The sequence below is a fragment of the Crinia signifera genome, chromosome 2 (assembly GCF_055691185.1).
Source record: "Crinia signifera chromosome 2, ASM5569118v1, whole genome shotgun sequence".
Lineage (NCBI taxonomy): Eukaryota > Metazoa > Chordata > Amphibia > Anura > Myobatrachidae > Crinia > Crinia signifera.
The window spans coordinates 309,141,334-309,161,508 of NC_139218.1; positions in this window are offsets into that span (position 1 = coordinate 309,141,334).

Consider the following 20,175-nt stretch of genomic DNA (forward strand, 5'->3'; position numbering starts at 1 on the left):
TTCTCTACTATGCGATGCGCGCTCCCGCGCATCACATAGTACGGTACAAAAAGTATAGGTGCCCACAGACGCTACAATTGTACTGTGCTATGCGTTTTTGTCTGTACAATGGTTCTATACAATTTTTCTTCCAGCTTGCTATGAGATGTGCACTTGGATGCATAAGATGTGATGTGATGAACCCATGTTTGTAATGTTAAATTTCAGATGTAGTCTAAAAAGTACGTGCAGCACGTACTTTTTTAGACATACAATATCGGGCTCCCGGGAACGCGTATCGCATCGCATCGCACAAGCACATAAACACCATTCAATAATTGTACATAAAATGCAATTTGTGCTTAAAAAGTACAAAACGCATTCGATAATTGATGCGTCTGTGGGCACCTTATGTGCTGCACATACTTTTTGTACTAGCTATACATCGGATCGGATCGCAGTGCATGCACACTGCATGCACAAGGCATGCGATCCGATGTGTGCTGTTTAAGCACACAACGGATCCGATTAACGGACCGTGTATGGGGGCATAAGAGTCTTGTTGATGAAGGAAACAGCACTTTGGACTGCTGAGAACACCTTACCCAATGTGATTTGTGGTGAGGGTTACCTTAATGTCCTTTTGTTACCTCAGGATTGTCCCTCTGCTGGCAGCCAAACTGATAGCATCTTGTCCAAACTGTCTCACTACCTCAGTCACCGCATACTGGTCCTGATAAAGAATTCAGGACTGGTCAGCTGCTGCGATCAGGCAGGGAAAGGGTGCAGAGCAGGACCTGCTAATCAGCTGGATACAGGTCACTGGCCCCCTGTCACCAGGCTGTTGTAGTTCCTCACAGGATGGTTCCTCAGCCCTATTCTCTCCTTTCTCTAGTGCCAGTCACAAACAGAGCTGCCATCACTGCACAGCAGCCTGTCAGTCCCTCACTATGCTGCTCTGAGCTGTTTCTCTCAGGACTACTCACAAAGGTCACATGCTGACCCCTCTGACTGACTTTCTGCTGAGGGGAGGGGCTAAGGCTCAGATGTTTGCCGCCCAGCACTCACTCCATCAGCATACCCTCCAACTGTACCGAATTTGCCGGTACAGTACCGTTTTTTTAACAGTCTGTACCGGCAAATATAGATTGTACCGAATTTACCTTTTTTTTGCCAGATTGCGGCGGTTAGTCGCTCACACTCACATAATTTCCCTCCTGGCTCCCTGGGCTCAGCTCCGTGTTTGCTGCTCGGTGCACCCGCTCTCCCCTCTCCCCCTTTCCCATAAGTGCATTGCTGCCGGCCCCTTGCTCCATGACCTCACGCGCTGGGACCACACACCCTGCGAATCAGGGGAAAGCACTGTCTCCTTATGCCCAGACACTTGAGGGCGCGAAGGGCTGAGTGGGGTGCGGTGGCCTGCCAGCTCCGGCGCACATGGAGCCTGCTGCCTGAACTTCACAGCACATCCGTGCAGCAAGTAAGTGGCTGGGCTCAAGCTGCACTTTGAATAATAAATCGTATGACATGTGCACCTGCTGCAGCTCATGTCACATGGTGGCTTGGTGGGCTGCTGGCATAATAAATACTAAGTATATTTAATATACTTATTTAATATGCCAGCAGCCCACCAAGCCACCATGTGCCATCAGATGCTGGGCCGGGTGCCTGGGGACGTGACCACGCCCACACAAGGCCACACCCACTTTATATATGGTCACACCCCTTCCTATGTGTGTACCGATTTCTGCCCTTCAAATGTTGGAGGGTATGCATCAGGGAGCCTTGAAAAAGCACACAGTCCCAGATCCCACCTCTGCCAATGGTGCATGGGCTCCTAACAAGCCTTTAATGTTATTAATTGAAGCACCAATCAGTCACAAAGGGTGACATTCTATGGGATCAGATTTGTGTTTTTTGGCGAAATTTTCGCAAAAAACGGCCGAAATCCCGTTTTCGCATCTTTAATGAGATGCAAAAAAACGCAGATTTCGCCGTGAAATCGCACTTTTACAAAGTGCGATTTTAACTTGCGCCGGAACTCGCATCCAGATGTTTTCCCATTGAAAAGTATACAATGCGCATATTTAATGAGATGCGAATTTTGGAAATGTGTCTTAAATTCGCCAAAAAATCAGACCAGGTTTTGATATGCGAGTTGGCCAGAGCCCTGCACAGATCACTGAGATCTGTGCATGGTTCTGTGGTAAAAAAATGTGGGGTTTTTTTCGTGAAAAAAATTGCGTGGGGTCCCCCCTCCTGAGCATAACCAGCCCCGGGCTCATTGAGCTGGACCTGGTTACAAAAATACGGGGGACAAAAAGCGTAGGGGTCTCCCGTATTTCTGAAACCAGCCCCGGACTCTTGGACCGGTCCGGGTTCCAAAAATACGGGGGACAAAAAATCTGGGGGTCCCCCGTATTTTGAAACCAGCACCGGGCTCCAACAGCCCGCAGTGTCATGCCACAGCCGGGGGACACTTTTTACATAAGGTCCCCCGGCCGTACCATGAGCACCGTGGCTGGTCAGCCTTGGACGGGGTACCTGGAGGAGTGGAGACCCCCCCAATAAAGGGGTCCATCCCCCCAAGGCTTCACCCGTCCAGGGCTGAAGCCCGGGGCTGTCACCGGCGTCCCTGTCCAGTGGACGCCGGCCTGATGGTGTAAAATCTTTCAATCCTAACATTGCTTTATACAGGAGAACTACAAGTCCCAGCAGACCTCCCCGCAGGCTGGTTATGCTGGTTATGCTCAGGAGGGGGGACCCCACGCAATTTTTTTTTATTTTTTTTTTAATACAAACCCAAAATCGCACATAAGCTCAAATTCGCACATTTTCATGCCTAAAAATCGCAAATTTTCATGCCGAAAATTCGCCCATTATCGCACTCAATCGCACTTTTCTTGCCGGAACACGCACCTCATTAAATATGCGAATCCAAGGCAAAAATGCGATTCGAAAAAAGTGCGATAATGGGCGAAAAACTGACGTGCGAAAAACTCTCATCCCATAGAATGTCACCCATAGTGTCCTTTGTTTAACAGGAAAATACCTATAACAATTATTAAACAATTTAAATATTCCTGTATCCACCACTATGTGAATACCTCCTATGCCATATTTACATATAATTTATATATTTTTAGAATGTAAACCTAACAGGTGGATAAATGCAATTAACTGGTTACACAAGTAACGTTTAAAATTAATGTCGTTTTAGACCAAGGGGGATTCAATAGTATATTTTTACCGACTTTTACCGACACAAATTGCCATCATTGTTGCCTTCCAAACTTCTATATTTATTGGTCACAAATGTGCAATATTATTGATCCATTCATCATTAATTATTTAATATGGCCCTAATTATATAATGTTTTACCACATTCATTACTTTATTGTCTAGTTATGCTTCTATTAGTTTGAATTAATTACCCCAAATGTAAATTCATAAATGCAGCATAATTGTATTGTTATTGTTTGGACCCCTTAAGCAAATATTCATTATTATAGGGATGGTACAAAATTTGGACATCCAGAATGTCAACATTGTGAATATTGACATGGACAGAACGTTGATACTGGCATAATGATAACATTGTGAATATGTATACTCAACATGTCAGCAATGGGGTTTTGCATAGCCTTATAACAGAACCATTTAGAATGTCAACATTCAGACCATGTCAACATTCTGGTGTCAAAATTCTGAAGTCGACATGGTGCACATATAACATCATTGCTAAATTAATATATATGCTGAAAATGAAAATGTACTTGGTAGACAGATAGCCTTTAAAACTGCAGCTTAATAAAAGCATGGCCCTCTCTTGTCCATCCCCCTTCCCGGCTATCACTACCACCGTCGGCAATTCAGTAAGAGTGTATGCACTTACCAATGATAACGGGTCCTGCCCCCTCGATATGATGCTGGGTACATATTATCTAAGGCAGTGGTAGCCAACCCTAGCCCTCGAGAGCTACCAACAGTGCACATTTTCCAGACAACCTAGCTGCTGCACAGCTGCAATCATTAATCACTGACACATTTTAAAAGATCCACAGATGGAGCTAATTAGCTCACTTGTGATTCTGTGAGGAGACCTGCAAAACATGCACTGTTGGTAGTTCTCGAGGACTAGGGTTGGCTACCCCAGATCTAAGGTATACCCGGCATAAGTGTGATTCTATGGAGAGGGATGGTTTGAGAGGTAAGGCCAATCAAGAGCCGCATTCTATAGGTTGAATGCCACACCCTCTTATACACCTCCATTCCCTATTTTAGTTGGTAAATAAAATAGCTTGGTCAGTTTCTATGACAGTACCAATGAAGCTACAGGAAAAATGATTGCGTACAGGTAAACTTGGGAACTGCATAGGGAAATTTCCAAGCTAGTAAAACTGTATGTTTATACTAGGGGCTTACGGTCATTGGGTTACCTGCAAGTTGGTCGACACCATTAGGTCCACATGCATTTAGGTCAACATGTGTCTAGGTCAACATGCAGGAAGGTAGACATGAGTCTAGGTTGACAGGGCTTAGGTCAACAGGGTCATTAGGTTGCCAGGGTCATTAGGTCGACATGGGTTAGGTCGACAGTCAAAAGGTCAACATGGGGTTTTTCACAGTTTTTTTTAGCAAACATGTGCCGACAGTCGATATTTCATGCCCTACCATCCACTAATAAGCAGGGTGGGAGAATAAAATAGTGTGCCGAGCATAGAGAGGCACCGAGCCGGAAGCATGGCGAGCACAGCGATGCACTTTAACCTGTGTCCATGTCGACTGTGTCGACATTCAGGTAAGAAAAAAACAGTAAAAACCCCATGTCGTCCTTTTGACTGTCAACCTAACCCATGTCAACGTAATGCCCCTGTTGACCTAACCCATGTCGACCTAATGACCCCTTCGACCTAACTCATGTCGACCTAGACTCACATCTACCTTCCTGCATGTCGACCTAGCCACATGTCGACCTAAATGCATGTTGACCTAATGGTGTCGACCTAATGACTATCAACCAACTTGCTGGTGACCAACTGATTCACACCCATCCTAGGTCGTAGGTAGTAGTGCTTTAAATAGAAGTAAGCCTTCAAGTTTGGAGTTTAAAGGTTTAGGCCTGATGAATTTGAACAAACTACTGCATGATTAAACAGTCCCTGTCATGAGCCAGAGTAATTCCTGTTTATTTGGAAAAACTAGAAAAGCTTAGATTTTAATAACATGATTGAGTAAATCAGTGGAGTCATAATATTTTTTCCACCTTTCGAAGCCAAACAAATTAAAAGTAGATTAGCCTGTTTGAAGGTTGCTACAGGTTAGAATGCCAAGCAGGGCATGACAATGTTTTTTACATAAATGTGACCACATCGCCCATTCAGGGGAGAAAATCTATCCCAGAGTACACCAGCTCATTTCACAACTTAATATCTATTTAAAATAAAATGTGCATAATGCTGTTCTGGCTTATTGCTTTTTAGTAATAAGCACACCCCATTTATGGGTTGATTCACTGTGATTCTCTAGACACCTCATTAATGGGTCAGTGAATCACATAATTACATAATTACACTACAGGTCCTACCAGGATACACAGAAAAGGTGTGCAGTTTAGGCATATAGGAGGTCATTCTAGTTGATTCGCCCCATTGCGAATATGCAACGGGGACCAATGTTGTAGATCTGCTCATGCGCATATGCGAATATGCATTTGTGCAGGTCTTTACTGTGGGCGCCCTCAGAGACATGCATAGCCTCCGAGGTGCTTGCAGTGAGAGGCGTGCAGGAGGCGTGCTGGGTGCATTCGCAAGCGAACGGCCAGTATTTATTGGGTGCACCCATGAAAATGCTGGGTGCATCCTCATGCACATGGGGGTGGATTCCTGCCTTCCATGGGCGGGCGGCTGATATTACCGGAGACTGTTCTCGGAGCAGTGCAACACAAATCTGAGTAACTAAAGCGTGACTTAGATGAATGATTTCAGGCCCGCACGCAAGTCTGCAGATGGATGTCTATGCAAAACAGCCATTCGCATGCCTGCGGGGACATTCGCCATTCAGCAGGGAGCGGGTGTTCGTTGGGCAGCAGGGCGGCCTTATTTGGTTCGCAAAGCAGCAGCTTTGCAAGTCAACCAGAATGACCTCCATAATGTCCTGTGTTAGTACATTGTGAAGTTACCTTTGCAGTGTCATTTAATTTGATCTTCTCGTGTATTTAGGTAACTTATCGCTGATGAAATTGAAGGGTTATCAAACTTTTCCTCCATATAATATTTTAAAAACCAGAAATAAATCCTCTATTTGCAATTAATTTGTTACAAATTACTGAAGCTAATAAAGTTAAAGCCCTGTACACGCTGGGTGATAAAATGAGGGATATTGCTCATCTTAGCCCTTGTGAGTGATATTGCTCATTATTTCGCCCAGTGTGTATGCCCTGTACGATCTCCTGCAGGTCGTTAACGAGCCCCTCCATTGTCTGTGCATTAACAAGGGCCAAACTGACTGCAACATCAGAACAACCCTTACACTCTGGTGGTAAACCTGAAGTACTACATTCCCAAGTATAAAGATTTTCGTTTAAAGTACGAAGGCAATGTGACCAATAAAGGGTTAATACTGTAACAATCATGTCGGTACTTGTGTAATATCTGGGCGCCCAATTTTTTCATTGTATTACATCGCATCGCTTGCAATATAGTGGCATACAATTCATGCGATGCGATTTTTTATTGTAAAGACCCGATTTTTAATTGTATAGTCACCCATGGGTGATTTCATACCCCCATTATCCAACTACGCCCGGAGATGATTTTATATAGTGTGGCGAGCGCAGCGAGCCACCGAGCCTGAAGCGTGGCGAGCACAGCGAACCCCGCGAGGGGACGCAGAATACATGAAAAGTAATACAGGTCCGCTCGCCACGCTTTGGGCTCGGTGGCTATGGGGGGTATGAAATCACCCATGGGTGACTATACAATAAAAAATTGGGTCTTTACAATGAAAAATCGCATGCCTTGAGTAGTGACATGCGATGAAAAAAATCGGGCGCCCAGATAATACACAAGTACCATTATGTCTATATGCATAACCATAGTTGCACAGAGCTCTTTTATTCCTCTCCACCACCCAATGTATAGAGTACTGTGCTCCAGTGGTTCATCCTGAGGGTTAGTTATGTGATGGTGAATCATTTTGCACATTCTTTATGATTGGCAACTACTAACACTGGTGTTGACCATAAATAATTTTATTTGGTCCTGGGCCATCAACCCGAGACACCCCTGCAGGAGCCTCGCAGCACCCCAGGGTGCCTAGGCACACAGTTTGGGAACCACTGCTGCACCATCCTGTGTGCAGCATCCATTCCCCTCGTATTGAATGTATAAATGGATGGGGGCTGGGGCTGGGGGAAGCAGCTTACCTTGGTGGTCCCAGCGCTTTGAATGATGTCATCTCCAAGCACTGCCTCCGTTTACACTGTGGGTAGGCACCGCATTGTAAATGGTGCAAATCCCGGATCCGACCTGGCTTGGATCTGTGTTCCAAATGCCGGGTCGGATCCGGGATTTGGGTGTAAAAGGGGTATAAGCAGGGCTGTAAGTATGGCGGTACGGGGTGGTACGGCGTACCGGTAAAACATATTGTGCCGGTACCCCATACCGCCATAACAAATGCCCTGGAAAGTGTCTAATGCGCATGCGTGCATATCTAAGTGGTGGGGGGCGTGGCCTCCGCCGCCCCGCCACAGCTGAATCCTCACCGCTGGAGCCGATGAGAAGGGAGCCGAGGGGAGGGGAGGGGAGCGCATCGCGCATCTCTCCTTCCCCTCCCTGTGTCACTGTGACTGGGCTCTCAGCCAATCATAGCTCACGGGCCAGCACCCAATCAGGAGCCAGCCCGCGAGGTATGATTGGCTGGCGGCCCGGACACAGTGAAGCCGGGGAAGGAGAGACGCGCGATGCGCTCCCCTGTCCCCTGTTCCCTGAAGAAGCCGCAGCATCATCAGCGGCAGTGGCAGTGGCGGGGGAGGAGAAGAGGAGACCCGGACACCAGGACACCAGAAGGGTGAGTAACTTGTGCCGCTGCTGCTGGCTTCTGCCACTGTGGGGACATATGTGGCGGGCATGTGTTGCATTGAGGGGGCATAGCTAGCACTGTGGGGGCATATGTGTGTCATTATGGGGCATATCTGGCACTGGGGGCATAACTAGCACTGTGGGGGCATGTGTGTGGCATTGTGGGGGCATACTTTGCACTGTGGGGGCATATGTGTGGCATTGTGGGGGCATATCTGGCACTGGGGGCATAACTAGCACTGTGGGGGGCATGTGTGTGGCATTGTGGGGGCATACTTTGCACTGTGGGGGCATATGTGTGGCATTGTGGGGGCATATCTGGCACTGGGGGCATAACTAGCACTGTGGGGGCATGTGTGTGGCATTGTGGGGGCATACTTTGCACTGTGGGGGCATATGTGTGGCATTGTGGGGGCATATCTGGCACTGGGGCATAACTAGCACTGTGGGGGCATATGTGTAGTACTGTGGGGGCATATCTGGCACTGTGGGGCATATGTGTGGCACTGGGGGCATACCTAGCACTGTGGGGGGCATATCTGGCACTGGGGGCATAAAGTTTTGTAATGTAGCCACTCCCCCTTGTGTCATATGACCACGCCTCTGGCCACGCACAGTGCCACTATGACATTTTATCTGCTTGCACCACTGGGTATAAGAGAAACATTATACATAGTGATGATATTCTAAATTCCCTAACACACACTCATTAACTTATTTTCATTTTCTGCCAGTTGCCAGCTGACCTATCAATATGTCTTGAGGTGAAACATACAATTTATTTTTGTTTTTTTAATTGTTCATATCATAAATATGACTTTTGGTGTTTAGTGTAGGTTTAATCAGAAAAATGCAGAGTAAAATGTGACATATTTCAGGAAATAATAACATATTGTAATAATAATAAGAATACCATGCAACAAAATGCAGTATTTCCTCAGTGTTACAGTATAGAGTCAGGGGCGGATCCAGGATAAAATGACAGGGGGGGCACCATGATAAAAGAGGGTTTAGGTGGGGGAGGGCCAGTGTTAGTGGTGCCAGTGTACATGCTAAGAGAGCAGCAGAGAGAGGGTGGGAATGGGATTAAAAATAGGCCCTGGCATTTAAAGTACGCAGGCCCACCATGGCAACAAAAGTGAAGGATGTAGTTGTGCGCGCGCCAAAGGCGCGCTCTGGAAAAGGGGATGTGGCCACTCAACAGGGGGCGTGTCCTTGAGTGTAGTGTACAACACCATATACAACTTCTACACCTTATGCAACAAAATACTAGACCCCATTATACTTGCCCCTTACACATGATGCCAAATGGAATGAGCCAAAATTCACATAATGCCACACGGATTGAGACAATTTACATAATAACACACGGATTGAGCCAAAATTCACATAATGCCAAATGGATTGAGCCAAAATTCACATAATGCCACATGGATTGTGTCAAAATTCACATAATGCCACATGGATTGTGTCAAAATTCACATAATGCCACATGGATTGTGTCAAAATTCACATAATGCCACACGGATTGAGCCAAAATTCACATAATGCCAGATGGATTGTGTCAAAATTCACATAATGCCACACGGATTGAGCCAAAATTCACATAATGCCAAATGAATTGAGCCAAAATTCACATAATGCCAAATGGATTGTGTCAAAATTCACATAATGCCACGTGGATTGTGTCAAAATTCACAAAATGCCAAATGGATTGAGCCAAAATTCACATAATGCCTCACGGATTGAGCCAAATTCATAAAATGCCATATGGATTGAGCCAAAATTCACATAATGCCACACGGATTGAGCCAAATTCATAAAATGCCATATGGATTGAGCCAAAATTCACATAATGCCACATGGATTGAGCCAAAATTCACATAATGCCACATGGATTGAGCCAAAATTCACATAATGCCACACAGATTGAGACAAAATTCACATAATGCCACACGGATTGAGCCAAAATTCACATAATGCCACACGGATTGAGACAGAATTTACATAATGCCACACAGATTAAGACAAAATTCACAATACGCTTCATAAACAGGGACATTGTCCACCAAAGGCTCTCATTAAACATTTACACCATAATGTCCATTGCACGTTAAGTTACATGGCATGATGTCCATTATGTATTATGCCAAACACCCAGGGCTATTTTTCAGCAGGCTCCAGCAGGAACTGAGGCCCTTATTCTAGTTCACTCTTTCTGACAAAATATTTCTTAGATGGACAAAACCAGGTGCACTGCAGGTGAGGCAGGTGTAAAACCCCACCCAAATCTAATTATCTCTGCACAAGTAACACCTGCCTCACCTGCAGTGCACATGGTTTTGTCCATCTAAGAAATATTTTGTCAGAAAGAGTAAATTTGAATAAGGGCCTCAGTTCCTGCTGGAGCCTGCTGAAAAATAGCCCTGCAAACACCATAATGCCTATTAAAAATTATGCTACATACAGTAAGTGCTACTTATCTACATGCTCATTGCCAAGGGTTCCATGCTCATTGCCAGAGGTTCCATGCTCGTTGCCATGTGGGATTACATGCTCATTGCCAACGGGGAATACATGCTCGTGGTAAATGGGGGACAGCCGCCGCCAGGCAGAAGTGATAGCTACTGACAGTGGCAGAGCCTGGCTGTATTCCGAGCACTGCAGGTCCCAGCTATATGAAATAATACCCATTTCACACCAGAAAATGCATTCCCAGGTTGGCCCCTTTTACACCAGCCTAGTCCCTGCATTTTCTGGTGTGAGGGGGAGAGAAAACCACCCCTCATATTGAAGGCCCAGCGATTTGGAATTGAATAACATCAATCACAAGCTCCTGTGATGCCAGGGGGGGAAAAGGCAGCTGTCGGAACCGGGTGGGGGTCGGAATTGACGGGTCCCATATTATCCTATGGGGAAAAAATGTTACAGCTTTGCCAGGCGATATCTCCGGTTCCCGGGGGGCTAGAGACATGGAGCTGGGCTCGTTGGAAAGCTCTGGTCCTCAGCTACAAAATGAATGACAGGGGGGGCACGTGCCCGGGTGCCCCCCCCCTGAATCCGCCACTGTATAGAGTGGAACTTAATTTCATCATGCAATATGAATGAAAGATGAAAAAGGCTCTCACACTGTGTTACCGGCTAATGCAGTTGTGTTATGTTAAATAAATGAAGAACAAATGAATTATTACAAGGTGATGGTTTCTTCTATTGGGCCAACATAAAAATGATTAGAAAGTAGCAAAATTAAATGTCAGATTTTCACATTCATTTAATTAAACTACAGTACAATTACTTCATAGGAACATCTAGGTATAATTTTGGGGACTCATTAATTCTTATCTTAACATGCAAGATACTGATTGGAAATAATAGTAATAATTAGTTCCTTTTGGCAGATTTATACATAGAAAATGCACATAATACGATCAGTATATACTGCAGTGAAAATGTTTATATGTATTGATACATTGGCTATATAATATAGCCAATAAACCTTAAACAGTAATTAGAGATGCAAGGTTCTACCTGAATGAGCTAACACATACTAATAGTTCCCACGCACAGTCCATCTGTTTGGCACTACTGCCAAATGGTTGGATCACTGAGCAATTTTGTCACATAGTTGGATAGATATACTGCTCTCATCCGCTTGTTTGAGTGCCATACAAATATCTCTATTTCAATGTAAGCATGGAATCCTACACTGAATAATGATCCTCATGCATTAATGGAGGTTTCTCAAGTAACTGTTTTTCCCTTATAGTCAGCTACAGTATGATCACATTTGTGTAACAGGATAACTATGAAAACACACTTGACAATATCAGTTTAATCAAGTTGACCAAATAGCCCAACCAAATTCACACTATTGGGTAAATTTACTTAGGGTTTTAAAAATGAAAGGCGTTGATGTTGCCTATAGCAACCAGACCATTTATTATTTTCTAGGATGCAATAGAGGAATGCTAGACAGAATCTGATTGGTTGATATGGACAACATCACCTAATTTAATTTAATTTTAGACCCTTGATACCCCTTTCACAGTGCAAACACGGGTCGGACCCAGGAACGCAATCCTAGGTCTAATTCACATTAAACCTGGGTTGTCCATTATACAGAGGGTGATCTGGGTTTAACCCTTCTTATAATCTGGGTAGAAGTGCCGGGTTCCTCGACCCGGGTTATAAGGTTTTGTACTTTCACACCACACCTCGACACGGATCAACATGGCAACAACGAGGGTCCGACCCAGGTTATTTTGGCAATGTGAAAGGGGTATGAGTAAATTTACCCCCATGTTTGTCTGAGTTAAAGGCCAGGTTTGAGTGGTGATCTTACAAATGTTCCTATAGGAACATCAAATTCAAAGACCTAGGGTGTTAGCAAGTAACCAATCACTATAACCTCATTATTATGCACACAGAAGAACAGCTTTGCCTGCAGGTATAATTCCTGTGTAAATTAGCTGTCTGCCCATATCCATCCTATCTTTGCTAAGAGGCAATGGATTAGTTAAGCTGACAGCAATAAAACAACTCTCCAAAAAAGGAATATTATTAAGAAAAAAACATGGTATAACCATGCTTGCTACCATGACATGTATTATTAAAAGATGTATGAATGCAATTTAATGTGTCAAAATAACTATGAATACAATTGGAGTTTTTTTCAGTAAGAATTTCTGGGATGGCAAGGTAAAAACAGATGCAAAATCTAAACAATGGACATAAATCCTAATAATAAATCAATTCAATAACTAAAATTGACAATAACAATTTACTTACAGTGAACCTGTCATGTCTTTATGCCAACTTCTCTATAAACGTATCTGTGATTCACCAAATTGATACATTTGAAACAGTAGATTACAAGAAGTCTACATCCATGTTAACTAAACTGCAGTGCTCAATGGGCTACATTGCTATACGACAAATGAAATAAGCAACAGGTTGAGGTTGTGCGGTGGTCACCCCAAATATTGATTTAAGTTTCAATTATTCTTCTATTTATTCACTTTGCATTTTGCTAATTGGTAAAAAATAAATAAACACTTCTATTTATCTATAATGCTGCCCATACATATGTGAGATATCGCATGCAATCCTTCGATTTCGACCGCATCTGGCCGAGAAACCGAATGATTGTATGCACAAAATGTGTACCATTCGACGCGATCCGGAGGCACACCGTTTAAATGTCGTGTCTCACGTTCTTATGTACTGCACATAACATTTCTCCAATTGTATGTACGGTCGAATGCTGTTTTGTGCGCATGTGATTTTTCTATATGGCGACTTGCGATTCTTGAAGAGTTCAGGACACTTCCTGGCCACTCCTCTTCCACCCACAGTGCACATGACTGGAGAGGAGGATGGATGCACGCTGCTGGGCTCCCATGCTGCTGGGGAAAAGGTAGGCATGCTACACCACTGAACACCAATGTTTTTATTAATTTATAAACAACACTGCCCACTTTATATGCTGTATACTTTCATGCTGTATACTTTCATGCTGCACCACTTCAAGTTCAGGCCGCTCAGGCACATGTGCACACCATTATACTGCCCACCATTTTAGGCAGGCTACAGCACTGACCACCAATGTTTTTTTATATTTTGCAAACAACCAGGGGTGTAACTAGTGCTGTGAGGGCCCCATAGCAACACTTTTAAAGGGTCCCCCTCCGCCACCAGAGAGTGGAGTGGAGTATGGGGGGGTGGTGTAGAGGAGGAAAAGAGGTAAAGGAGGGGTGGGGGTAGAGGTGGGTAAAGGATAAGATGGGGTAGAGGAGGAGGGAGCTGGTGGAGGAGGTCAGAGGGGTGACAGTGGAGGAGTGGGAGGGGTAGAGGAGGAGAAAAGGACATAGGTGAGGGGAGGTAGAGGACATGAGGGGCTGCAAAGGACTGGAGGAGAGGGGCAGGGGTAGAGGAGATGAGGGGGTAGTGGAGTAGAGGATGTGAGGGGAGGTAGAGGAGATGAATGGGGTTAGAAGATGTGAGGGCCGGCAGAGGAGGAGTGGGGCAGGGGTATGAGGATGATGATGAGAAGGAGAGGGAGAGCAGGGGTTTGAAAGTGTTTGAATCCCCTCCCCGTGCAAGCAGCTCTTGTACCTCCAGCAGTGGGGTCTGCTCATCGGGCGACGGAACTCCTGGCCGGGTGTAACGCCGGTGTGTTCCCTACTCACTGTAGTGGTGCTGCCGTTCCGGGGCTCACTGGGAACTCCTGGCCACTTGTAGCTAATCCGAGATTCTCTACTTTGTGCCGCTGCGCCGGGGCTCACTGTAGCTGTGCCGTAGCTTCCTGCTCTTTGTAGCGGTGGGGGGGCTCAGTTCAATTTAGCCGCGCCGGATCATCTTCTGCTCACTTTTTGTTATGATGGTATCGGTGGCCCCGCCTCTAACTCTATTGTCCTGGCCAAGTGTCCACGGATAAGTGCTAGAGCTAGGCTTCGACTGTACCCGTCCCGGCTGTAAGGGCGAATTAAGTCCGCCAAGACTCCGTTACAGGCAGGAGTTATGTGATGACAACTTATCCGCGAAGACTGACCAGGAACAAGAGGACAGACTAACTCAGGCAGGAAAGTAGCGGGGCACCGATTCCCCAACTGACTAGGGAGCCTGATGTGCCCCTGGGAGGTGATGGTCTCTTTGGGCAAAGCAGGTGTAACAATACACATGGATCTAATAAGCAATACCAAATGTAACAATACACAGAGGATGTTATGAGCAATACCAATGTAATAATACACAGAGGATATTATGAGCAATACTGGTGTAACAATACACATAAGATGATATAAGCACAAAACAAGGATCTGCCAGTAATATAATGATGGTTAAATCCCCAACTTATCTGCACGGTGGAAACAGCAGCGAAGCGGGAACAACAAGGTACTGGCAGGCAGGATAACCAGGATAGGAACACTGGAATACGGGGATAACACTTCTGGATAGGCAGGGAACCAGGCTGGATCAAAGGCAACAGCAAGACTCCAGGAACCGGGAACACTCTGGACACGCTGACACAGAACTATAACCGGTGTCTGACCGGCCTGCCCAGGAAGTTTAAATAAGACCCGTGACCAATGATCTGCTGCCGCTGCTGTAATCAAGGCGGCGCAGCTGTGCGCTGCACCTGTTCCTCCGCACGGCGGCCTGGCATTACCCGTCGCCTAGGCAACCGCTGCGGCAGAGGAAGAAGTGCAGAAGATCCTGGGCGCTCAGTGAGGCCCGTCGGAGGTCTGAGCGTGCTGACGCGGCGGCGTCTTGGTTGCCTGGTAACATCCGGAACACGCTGTTCGGAGGCTGTTGCGTGAGCGCTGGAACAGCTCACGCGGCCTCTAACACTGTTGCACTGCAGTGAAGGGCTTCTTCTTACCGGTGCCAAGTGTTAGCGGCAGGGCAGGAACAATTGCGCCGCTGAAGATCATGGGCACAGGACAGCGCTGCAACTGCAACCACTGTCCGCACATCAGTATATACACTTTTATAAAAAGGTGCAGAGGATTGCCTGTGGGGCCCTGCAAACCGACGGCCCCATAGCAATTGCATCGCCTGCACCCTCAGTAGTTACGCCACTGCAAACAAGACTGCGCACTTTATATGCTGTATACTTTCATGCTGTATACTTTCATGCTGCACCACTGCAAGTCAGGCCGCTCAGGCACATGTGCACACCATTATACTGCCCACCATTTTAATGCAGGCTACAGCACTGACCACCAATGTTTTTTTAATATTTTGCAAACAACACTGCCCACTTTATATGCTGTATACTTTCATGCTGCACCACTGCAAGTACAGGCCGCTCAGGCACATGTGCACACCATTATACTGCCGCTCTGCCCACCATTATGCTGCAGGACCCTGTGTCCCATTATTTTTACCCACTGCAAGTTGCTGCCTGTACTACATTATGCTGGCCCATTATGCTGCCCCACTGTCCATGTGCACACCATTTGTTGCTGCACCCTGCACATCAATGTATTATCATAAACACCACACCAAAATGTAACTTCAAAACAAACTTTATTTAGCAACATCAACTATACCAACTTTGAATATAAACAGAATAATAAAAAATGCATAAAACTTTATTTATCAACATTATTTAAAGATGTGTTTTTTTTCACAGATGTCGCATGAAACACGGGACTTCCTTTTTGGCTTCATCAGCCTTTATCATGAGGAGGAGTGCTTGTGGATGACGTCATCCCCAGACTACAGCCACAAACAAAAGCGGGAGGCTGCCTACAACTGCCTGGTGGAGTACTCTAAGCCCATGTACTTTTCTGCATTGGTGACCTGGGTGTGCAAGAAAATTGCCAACATACGCACAGCGTTTGTAAAATAAAACAGGAAGTTGCAGACAAGGTCTACGTTCCGCAGCTCTGGTACTACCAGGAGCTCAACTTCCTGTTAGAGAAGCGGTCACCAAGGGAGTCGCTCGTAGTCATGGCAGAGTCCGAGGAGGGAAGTCAGGATGCAGAGGAGGAAAGTGGGTATTGTGGTACTTGTTTACTAGCAGGGCGCCCATCGCATCGCGGACCATAAGGCATACGATGGTATGCAATGTGATGTTACGCAATGGCAGGCGATGGTATACAATTTCTAATTGTATACCGTCGCATTATATGGCTTGTATGCCATTCTATCGCATATACAATGATATGTGATTTAAAATTGTATAAGCACCCTAATGGATTTTTCAATGTTAAAAGTGCCCCCTAGGGCGAGGGGCGGCGGTACGCATCTTTTCATACCCCCACTATCCACGTTGGCGTGGAGTTGATGTTTTATAGTGTGGCGAGCGCAGCGAGCCGCCGAAGCGTGGCGAGCGCAGTGAGTCCCTTGAGGGGACGCGGAATACATGTAAAGTAATACGCGTCCCCTCGCAGGGCTTGCTGCGCTCGCCAAGCTTTGGGCTCGGTGGCTCGCTGAGCTCTCCACACTATATAAAATCAACTCCACACCGACGCTGATAGTGGGGGTATGAAAAGGTCAGAGGACGCGTACCGCCGCCCCTCGTGGGCTCGCTGCGCTCGGCAAGCTTCGGGTGCTTATACAATTAAAAATCGTATAGGGGGCTTATACAATTTAAAATCGCATCGGTGTGCATCGGGTGAATGGCAAGCGATGCGATTATATGTCGTACGACTTAATATCGTGGGCGCCGTGCTAATACACAAGTACCGATATTGTTATTGTTTGTATTATCTGATAGCTTCCTCCTGCCATGCCACAGCTCCCTCCCCATTGAAAAAAGCATTATAGATTTCACAGACCTGTTTGGCCCTAGAAACAGCTGGAGCCAACACAGAGGAAATATGGGCTGCCTCCACTGGCTGGCTCGAGTCTTTGGGTCCTGCTGGGAGCAATGGCATTCTACTGGTAGCCTTGCGACGGAGCATGTTGTGCATTAGTTAATTTTGTCCAGCTGCATGTTGATGGGTCAGTGGAAGATCCTGAACCGGGTGCTGAGAATGCCAAATGCATTCTCCACAACACTGCGTGCCCTAGAAAGCATGTAATTGAATATTCCCCTCTCGTGGTTCAGGACTCTTTTTGGGTAGGGCTTCATTATGTGTTGGTGCAGTGTGAAGGCCTCGCCTGCCTCGTCTGCCACGAACACAAAACCCAGCCCATTCTTTGTTTGGACAGGAGGCGGCAGGTTAATGGTGTTGGTGGTCAGCTGATCGTAGAAACGTGTATTCCTTAGGGACCCGCCATACGAGCTTCGTAGTTGGCGTTGACCACTGCCATGAGAACATTTTGACTGGGATGTTGACCATGTCGGGATTTTAAATGTTGGTATTTTGACCTTGTGGGGATTTTGACCTTGTCGGGATTTTGACTGTCGGTCAATTGTCAATTGTTGTCGGTATTTTGACCGTCGGGATTTTGACTGCATCCCACTCGTATTATCTGTTGGTTCGGACAGCCTCCAGTAGCATTTGCTGGGAATGCATGCAATCCTGTCGCCTAGGGTTCATGGGGATTCGGCTGTGACATCTCCCCTTGGAGAAGTCACAGTAAATGTATGGGGGCCTTTATTTTGAAACAAACAGTGTAAATGAAAACAAAAGTCATACGTACACATAAAAGCACAGATACAATATTCTGCATTAAAAGGATGCTATGCGCTTATGTCTCATAAAGGCATCTTCCCCAATCTGCTAATAAGTGATACAGATTGGTAAAAACTTTAAAAGTTGTCTACAACATATTAACCTCATTCTGTATTGGCGACAAAATTGTTGTATTTTCACCATTTGTATTCTGAATGCAATGAACCCCAAACACACACCACACAGGAGAATGAATTAGCCATCAGTGACCCAGATCAATTCACACGGAAAACAAAAATCAGCAAAAAAACAAATGTAAAAATACAGTGAATGGCGATGTAAAAGCAGGACTCACAGACTGCTTTCCCTTGGCATTTCATACCACAACAAAACTAGATTTGCATGAAATCCAGCTTCAACTTTGTTCATCTCTACCAAGTAATTACACCATGATAAATCAATATCCAAATCCTTCTACAGTTTGGTTTTTGGGCTTAAAATGCACCTTGTTCCTGCATATTACTAAAAAATAAAGATCAAAGACCTGAAGAAGGTTGTTATGATAGATCACACTAAACAGTTGGCAACATACCTACAGACACTAGTCCTCGCTCCTCACTGATACAAGCCTCCTCCTGCCCTGATGGTTCTGTGACATAATTGTCAGTCAGGGACCATTTGGGGGAGGTAACATGGGAGTGTCATAAAAAATGCAGGTGTGTCGCATCCATTTCCATGGCGTGTCACAGCTTGTCCCATACACAGTTATAATGGCTCTGGTGCCCTACTTCCATCAGCGATAGGGTTACTCGAGTTACGTTTGCCTGAATTCGATCAAGTGGTTGCGTCTTTGTACATAAGTGGCAGATTACAGACGCTTATTATAGGTACCTATATACAACTCCCAGTGGCTGCGAAATTAGCATATTTTCTGTAACTGTGAATCCCATGCTGCATACTGGGAGAAAATTGGGCATACTGATAGTAACCAATCAGATTCTGGGCCAGATGCACTAAGCTTCAAAAGTAATACATTGGAGAGTGATACACAACCAACCAATCAAATCCTAACTTCCATGTCACAGACTGTGTTAAAAAATATGTCAGGCGGAGGGGCGTGGCCTAGCTGGCGAACAGGGTGGACGAAGATTCTTTGAGCTCCCGGCTTCCCCAGATTTAATATACCCCCATCGGGCTCTAACTGTACCTCTGGAGGACATCTACCCGCCCCGGGATCCCCCCTAAGCCTTACAAGTGCCCGGGGACCTGTCGCGGAGCCGGGCGGTGCCTCCGGGTGCCGTTGCGGGTTGCGGCCTGGTCCGTCGGGCGGAGCCGGGGCCTCGATTTTCGGAGGTACCCGAGAATCGGGCTCCGTGACGGGAATCGCCGCCGGAACGGGGGTGAGGAAGCGGACGGACAGCCTGGATCTTCCAGGGTGATCCCTGTCCCTCCTGAAGCCGGCAGACAGGAGGTCAGGGGATTTGGGAGGCGGCTGAGGCAATCCTGGCCCAGCGTTTCTGGGCTGTGTGGCGGCGGCCATATTGGTTGGGGCATCAGCACCGCTTCTCCCCTGTGAGGACTGCATTGGGGAACTGACCCCTGGCCAGCATCATCTCCCACCCCAGGGAGAAAAGTTGAAACCTCCCCCTGCTTGCTGAATCCCAGAGCGGAGCAAATAACATCTGACAGCCTCTTCACAGTACTGACCAGGGCAGCAGGGTCAGCCATCCAGCCCGCTCTCCCATCATCTCACTTCAGACCACAGCGACCCCTGCCATACATCTTCCATTCATCCCTCCAGTGTACCCCTATGCAGTCCAACCACAGAATAGTGCTGTGGACTAACACCCCACGGGATTATATGCTTTGGAGTTCATGGGCATCACTCACAGAGACAGCCAGATTCACTCGGCGCCATCTGGTGGCTTCAGGCTATAATGCTGTACCATGCATTGGCTAAGCATGCTGATGACATGAGCTGATTTGACCTGTCCCCGCCTGGATATGTGACGACCTGTTATATCGACACCTATGCTCCATGTCT